This window comes from Malurus melanocephalus, unplaced genomic scaffold (assembly GCF_030028575.1).
Source record: "Malurus melanocephalus ecotype Western Australia unplaced genomic scaffold, MMel_1.1 scaffold_556, whole genome shotgun sequence".
Classification (NCBI taxonomy): Eukaryota; Metazoa; Chordata; class Aves; order Passeriformes; family Maluridae; genus Malurus; species Malurus melanocephalus.
The window spans coordinates 248888-257154 of record NW_026623788.1 but is presented as its reverse complement, the minus strand read 5'-3'; positions in this window follow the sequence as shown (position 1 = coordinate 257154).

Below are 8267 nucleotides of genomic sequence, written 5' to 3'. Positions count from 1 at the left end.
CCCCGCCCGGCTCGGGCTGGCGGCGGCGCTGGCGCTGCGGTGCCGCTGCCGCGACTGGGGCTGGCCGGGCACTGCCGCTGTCACATCCACGTGACCGCGCCCGCCGCCGGCCCGCAGGGGGCGCCCCTCGCCGCCCCGCCCGCCGCTCCGGGACCGCCGCTCCGCCAAGGGATAAGGGAGAAGGGATGCGGGATAAGGGATAAGGGATAAGGGATAAGGGATAAGGGATAAGGGATAAGGGATAAGGGATGAGGGATGAGGGATGAGGGATAAGGGATGCGGGGCCGGGGCAGCGCGGCGAGGGCTGCGCTCATCCCACTGCCAGGGCGGGCTGCGGGTCCCCGTGTCGCCGAGGAAGGCGGGGAAGTGATGGGCTCGAGGCACGCGGAGATTGGACTCCGGCACCCTGTGCCCCCGTTTCCTTCCCCACCTGCCGAACAACTTCCAGCCTACCCCTATTTCACTCCTATTCTTTGCATTCAGCCAATGGAGGACTACGTAGTGTCAGGTTAACAGTGGSACTCGATGATCTTAGGGGTCTTTCCCAACCCAAACTGATTCTATTCTATTCTATTCTATTCTATTCTATTCTATTCTATTCTATTCTATTCTATTCTATTCTATTCTATTCTATTCTACTCTATTCCGTTCCATCCTATCATACTCTTATTCTACTCTATCCTATCCTATCCTATCCTATCCTATCCTATCCTATCCTATCCTATCCTATCCTATCCTATCCTATCCTATCCTATCCTTATTCTACTCTATTCTATTCTGTTCCAAGCAAGCCGTGGCAATTCTGCTGTGTATATCATTAAACCATGGGTGCACGTTGCCATGAAAGAGTAGCAATTGTAATGGGATGAAAAAGAACAAAGTTGACACATGTACCAGCTGACACTGAGCCTGTGTCTGGGGAACACGGTAAAAAGGACTGAGTACTCTTAATTCTACTGCTCTAATATATGAAGGAATGTTTTGAAAACATTTAATAAAACTGCCTTTCATATCAACAAATGTATTCCACAAGGAACATCTTCCTTTTTCTCTCTGTGCATATTTTCTTCCTTCTTTATTGTTTGGGCCATGGGTTAGTGGTTTGGCTTGCATTTGTTTTTTTTTTTTTTTTAAATCTCTCACAAGAAGGAAGGAGCAAGACACCACAGCATCTATGGTTTCAAAAAAGGWCTCTACCTTTGGGAGTCCCAAAAGTAGAACCAGTTGCTGTGGGACACAACATTAGCAGAAAGGAAAAATCATAATCATCCTCAGGTCAGCCTTGACTTACYTTACTGTTCTAGTCAGTCAAAGAAAAGGATGTAGGAGTTTCTTCAAAAGATGACATTTAGGCTGTGACTGTACGAATCAAAAGAGGTTTTTATTACCTTGTGGAACAAAACCAAATTACATGTTAATTACATGTTACACTGGAGCATGTTTCCAGTGGTGCAGTACAGGCACCAGCACTGACTCCTGCAGCGTGTGCAGGGCTGGTGGTTTCCAGTGTTTTYKCTGTTACCCGCCCCAGWCRCAGGAGAGCTGTTTACACCCGACCRTGGMCCATGCCAGCATCACTCCAGCCTGACCAGTGGCAGAACTGGTTGGGATACTTTGGTGAGCTTGCCGGCAGTAAGGAAGGCTTSAGCACACAAAGTCATTTAATTTTATGGTGCTGCTATTTGTTTTATTGTCATATACGTTGTTTTCTAGTAACCTCTCCCGAGCTTCTCTTCGGTGAGAGGTGAGTGACCACCTGGTCAGCCTCCCTTGAGCATGGCCATTGCTTTCAGCAGCATGGTGACACACATTATTTAGCAATGTACWAATGCCTCTCCCTCTGCACTCTGCTACACAGGAGTAAGAGTTTTTACCTTTTGTTGAGCACTGCATGCTTCAAATACAGACATTCAAAAAAAAATTATCCAGGTCTTTCTTGTTTGTTGCATCCAGAGCTAAACAAAGAAAAGCRATTAAATCCAAATATGCTCCAGGGTTCTTACCTGGGAATCCGAGTTTTGTTTGTTTGTTGTGTTGTGTGGGATGAAATAAGCTGAATGCATCAGCCCTCTGCAGAAGTGGCTTTTTAAAGTGTGGGGGAGGCAGCCAAGAGGGAGGCAAGGGAAGGCTTTGTGGTGGTCCAGCTTCCTCTGCTTATGTGTATCTCAGAGTTGCAACTTCACTTCTCCAGTCCTGATATAATATGATAATTTAYCTCATTATCTGATTGTTAGAGTCTGTACTGCTGGTGTTTACACTACTTTCCTTTCATGATGTTTTATAAATTTTTCCTTTCATGAAGTTTTATAAAAGGACCTAAAGAGAGTTAAACACTCACATCATTGTGCCTGAATTTTTCTTGGCTCTTCCATGACAAGCCCAGGGTTTCAGCTGTTGGGTGCTTTGAAAAGAAGAGGTTCCAGCTTGGGGTTGGAAGTCATCCAGCCAAAGTGGAAGTGGCTGAATTCAGGGAACACTCAGCCAAGGCAATGTCCTGAGTGTTGGCTCCTGTGGAGGCTCTTTGGGGTCTACAGAGCTCCCCTGGGCAGGCAGGGCCATCCCATCACCTGGGACAGGGGTGCAGGCAGTGTGAGTGCTGTGGGAACCTTCACCTGGGGCTCCAGCATGTGGGGATGCACATGGGGCCAAAGCAGCCTCCTTTAGAAAGATCATTTTCTCCCCTTGAGCTGATCTCGAGAGGAGAGATTTCTTACTTATGCAAAGCATCAGAGCCCAGGCTCCAAGAGGGAAATCTCAAGCATGTAAATTTACACAATGGTTTTGATGAAACACTGAAACTCCAGTGGCAGGGGATTATGATCTAGCTGGTCTGTGTTGATGGATCCTTTTAGGTTCATAGGTAAGAGGCTGTGAGGTGGGAAAGTTCTAGACTCCAAGAAGAGCAGGACACTGTTTGCATTTTGGGTGCAGTGATTGATTCACATCATCAGAATTTTGAGGATGCATTTCTATCAAGACCTGCTTTTGACAGGCCTGACAAGAATTTCATGGTGCGTGGTTTGTCTGCCTTCAAGAGCAGAAAAAAGTCCCTGGTGCCTTTCCAGCAGTGGCCCTGGTCAACACAGCTTAGAAGTGGCTTCATACACAAAGACTTCTCTTAAAATGATTTGGATTATCTGCTTGCAATGCTTGTGTATCTTCATTGAAGAAAGAAAAGTATTTTTACTTAGTAATAGTTATGTAGTGGTCAAATCCTACTGGTGAYTGTGGATCACCTTATGGTATTGGTAGAGTGAAATCTCTGAAGGACCACATAAAATTGACCTTGCCTGGGTAAAAATTCTTTTTCCTGGTCCTCTCACTGCAAAAATGTACCCACCTTTGCAGATATTTAACCCAAAGCCAGGTTTGTACTAGAAAACATTCCCAATATTTTGACTTTAGGAAGGGGACAAGGCACTAAAAATGTTTAAGGAAAAGAAAAAGCTCTTGTGTAGACATTCTTACCTTACCTTAAACCACCTAAAATGGTGTGTGTGTCTTCTGCACAGCTTAGCAAAAGCAAGAGGACCATGTGTGTGAATAAAGGATCAGCTTCTCTTCTTTGAGAGGGAGGGCATAGAGGGAACTTGGCCAATATAGCAAAAACAAAAAAAGTCAAAAGCAGGGAGCATCCACAGAAAAACAACAAAAATTATCAGCTGCCTGGAGGTACTGGGTTATAAAATGATATTACAAGTGCTTACTCAGCTTGTGAAGCAACAGCAAGAGATGGCCCAAAGCTGCCCATGAGGATTGGAAAGGCAGAAGCACCAAGGAAGTTGAAGTGGGGAAAAAAGCACGGCAAAGAGGATATAACTGATAATCAGCCAAAACATGTATCAGGGAAAGCTTCCAGGGGATGAGCAGCATTAGACTGCACAGGAGGCTCTCAAAGGAAATGGTGGAATCCCCATAATTTGAAATATTAAAACTAGAGCAGACAAAGAGGTGGTGAATATGCTTTAGGAAATAATCCTGCTGTGGGATGGGATGAACATGCWTGTCTGGCATTGCTTATGCAAAGATGTACTGCTTTTCTTTTTTCCTGTTGAAGTCAATTTATTTTTTCCCTTCACCTCTCCACTTCCATTACCTCTGTCTGCATCCGTCTGCTCATGTCTTATAAACAGATGATGAAATGTATTACTCTTTTGTTGCATCTGTCACAAATGTGTCTGGATGCCTACCTGATGTCAACTGTAAATAGCAAAAAAATTATTTCCTTGGATACAATAATCAAGGTTCCCATGAATGGCATGCAAAGGGTTCTATAATTATTTCTAAATTCAGTTCTAATTTCTTTTCACACTTAAATGCAATCATGTCTTCTAATTTTTTTCCTGGGGAAGGGGATGGCAAAGAGGGAAGGGAAGGGAAGGGAAGGGAAGGGAAGGGAAGGGAAGGGAAGGGAAGGGAAGGGAAGGAGCCTTTCTCACATGTGATTTTCATTCTCTGTCATGCCACCTAAGCAAGTACCATATTCCATTTCTTGGCATTTGATTCTCTGCCTTTATAATTTGAAATAACATAGGTGTTTCTCTCTTAATTCACTATGGTTTATGGAAGTGAATCCAAGCCAAATGAATACTGTGGATAGACTGATCTGCCTCAGTGTACATGAAAGTATGCAGCAAATCCTGGACAACTGAGAGGAAACTGCATAAATTCCAGTTGTTTCCTTCCTTTACACAACTGTAGATGAGCTCTGGTAATGGGGGAGCTGCAAAGTTCCTTTCTCCTGCTGTTCCTGTGCCAGAGCTCACTGGCCTTGTAGCACAGCTGGCAGCAGGGAACATGAATTCATGCCTGAGCTCTTTCTGCACATAGTTTGRCATATTAGCTCACATGCTGATGAAACTGGATTTGAGCTAAGATGCATAAAAGGGAATTTTCTTGGCTAAAAGTGAGGTACTRTACAGAAAATTGAAGGAAAAGGAAACATTGGGAAATATATTTCCCCTTAATATATTAGATATTTCTCTCTCAGTGTTGCATTTCCATTGTTCTTAAAGGAACTATGATTATTATCAACTTCAAGGTATCTTTTGCAGTGGTATTTTGTGCATTTTAATAATTTTCATACATCGTTCTTTTTATTAAAACCAAAAATCTAATAAAAAGCTTTTCTTGGCACAGTTTAAATTAACTTTGGTTTGAAAGTTAGTCCCACATAAGATGTGTTTATTGGGCTCCTGCAGTCTGGCAAAGCCTGTTTACACAAAATAAAGATCCTCCCCACTGCTCTGTTTAAGGTAGGAATTGATAACACATTTCAAAAGTTCAGAGAAAGGAGGGAACTGGCATCTGCAGATAGGAAATGTCCTGATTTTCTCTAAAAATATTCTGCAATGTAGTAAAAGATCCCAAAACACGTATGTGGTCTTATTGGAGTAATAKCTGTTCACCCTTTCATCAAGATTTGAAGCTGCAGTGATGCTTACAGTTTTTGAAAAAGTCATCAGCTTTTCTTCAACAGAATTTTTAAACTTTTTAGTGAATTTTTCAATCTATTGAATTAGAAATGTGACGTTGAATATAGGAGAGAAAATGTCCKGGAATAAATTCCTTTCCATTTTTCTGGGCATTTTTTTTTCTGTGAAGTATTTTTAAAGAAAACATTCATGGATGAAAAAGAAACTAGTAATTTTTAACAGCTTGCCCTCCAGTTAATTCATTATATTATGTTTCCTTAGCCAAAAAACGATCAGATTGGTGCTTTAAGATGTCATACAAAACTGTTGGCATATTGTAAAACCAATGTAAGTAATATTTTGTTATCTAACATTCCTCTCTGGGAAGCCCATCTTCACCTTACCTAAAGGACATGAAAATTACAACAGRTTAACCTTCCATTAATGTACAAAAATAACTTTTAATACCCAAAAAACATCTTAAGATTCGTTCTATTGACATGGATAAACTCCTGTTTGAACATGCCTTAATATTTTCATGGATTCACAGCAAGAAATACCCTTAGAAATGTGAAATTATTCAGGAAGGAGGAAAAAATACTAATTTTTCTATTACAAACAAAAGGGTATTTTGACCATTGACCATTTTGCCCAACTTCTGCTATTTGGGATAGATTAAGCACATTTCAGTTTGATTATTATCACCCAAAGTTAGGATTAATGTTACCATCTGCAATGATGATACTTTCTAAAGATTCAAAACATTCCACTTCTGAATGTTTTAGATATTTTGGGATAGTCCTACCAGAGTTTCATTCTTTCTTGAAAATAATCAAGWTGATAGTTTACTCTTTGTTATTGCAGAGTAACAGATAAGTATCCAAAACATTTCAATAACTGTGTGACTTAAAACATTAAGTGATCACAGAAAAAATACACTCAATTCAATATTTTCTTACTTGTTTTCCCAGCTGACATGAGAACTAATTTTATTACTGTTAAGACTTTAAGCATTCATGCCAACATGATGTAGAATCTGAATTATCAGAGATGCTAGGAAGCAAAAATAGTGCCCCTCTGAACAGCAGTGGAAATACTCTTCTGCACTTCCACAATGTCTGTGGCACCACCTTTACATTTTCAATCTTTTCTTGCTTAGCAACTAAAAAAAAAAAAAAAAAGCAAAAGACTGAATTGTAATCTGAGAAGTGTGCTATAATTATCTTTACAATCTGCTCCAATTACATTCTGCCTCACATCTGACACCTACCATTAACAATTTTGCACAAAAGGCCATAAATGTGTGACAATTACTGGTCTCACCCCTTACCTGCATCAACTGATTCCTTCTCTCTGTCTGGAAGCAGCAATTTTTTGTGTTTCTGAGGCAGTAACTTTACAATTGAGGAAAGATTGTTGTCATCACCACTTCCACTGTCACAATCCATGTAAGAACATAACTCAGCTAAATCCAAATAACCAGCACTCAGTCTTAGCTCTTTATCACCTTTTAGTCTGTGCACCTCGGGGCTGGCTCAACTGGTTCTAGATGCTTGTTCCCAAAAAGCAATTACAGGTTTTGGTCAGCCTCCAGCAAACATAGTGCAACCTCAGGCATGYCCTCTGGGAGGTCAGCACTCATTCCTCCCAGCTGTCCAGAGATCTTTGTTTCATTCTGGCCAGGCCCTTCACCTCTGAGGATTTTCCATAGGCAAGCTTAAGATATTTTTTGAGAAAATTGTCTGATTTGATCCTGTTCTGAAAATCCCACACTTATTTTTCTCTCAGAAGGAGCCATTTCTTCCTCCTAATATTACCATGAGATTCTGACATATGTCTTCAACATTTCTCTGTACTCAGTTTTCTAGTACCAACTTCTGTATGGGCTGAAATCTTTTAGGACTTGCAGAGACTAGGAGAACRTTTGAAGAGAGTTATACTAAAGTTTCTTCATAGAAATACTTTTTCTGGGAGATCTGGCTTGCYACTGTCTTTTAAAACTTTACCCTGAAAAGAGTTTTCACTGGCCAGTTGCAAAAAAAATCCTGCCAGACCATCATTAGCAAGTGTTTGCTGTTTGTATGGCCATCAGTAAAATGGCCCAGAAGTTTTCTCTTTTGCATGACAGTTCTTTACTGGATTCATGAGTRCAAAAGCCAGGATATTACCTGGTTCTGCAGGCAAAGACTCCAACATGAAGCTACATCCCCATTTTTTATTTAAGGTGCATGATTTAGCACTGCCTCGGGGTAGCGCAGGAGAGGAATTTCTTACTTGTGAATTTGTGTCAATTTTCATTACATAATTACATGGAAGTTGAGTTCAGTTTTGCAGACAGAATTAACCAGCAGTTGTTTTTGTTTCTGTGTGCTCTCTGCAAAGGCTTAGATCATTGATTTGGTCTTCACCTTGCTTACGCAGCAAATTAATGAATTATGGTTGGACTAAGAGATCTTTTCTAGACTAAATGACCCTGATCTCTGAATTGATATGTATTTCTCAAACGTGAAACCAGGACTTGGAGTCCCCAATGTGTGAACAAAAACCCCCTATGGTGAACACCTCTGTGAGCAGCCACATTTGGCAGCAGAGAGGGACCAAGCAGCTGGGCAGCACCAGGGCTGCAGACAGGGCAGGGCTCACCACAGCAGTGCTTTCCATTGTGCRTGGACTTTTCTCTTTCCTTTCCAASCTAAAAAGGTTAATGTTTGACTATTTGTTTGGCTGAGCCTCCTTAAAGGCATGAGCTCAGTGGACCATTTTAATAACAGCAGACAGTGCTTCCTGCCCCCTCTTCTCTCTGGCCCTGCGAGCTATTCTTACCAGGAAATACTGAAAATCCACAAACACAAC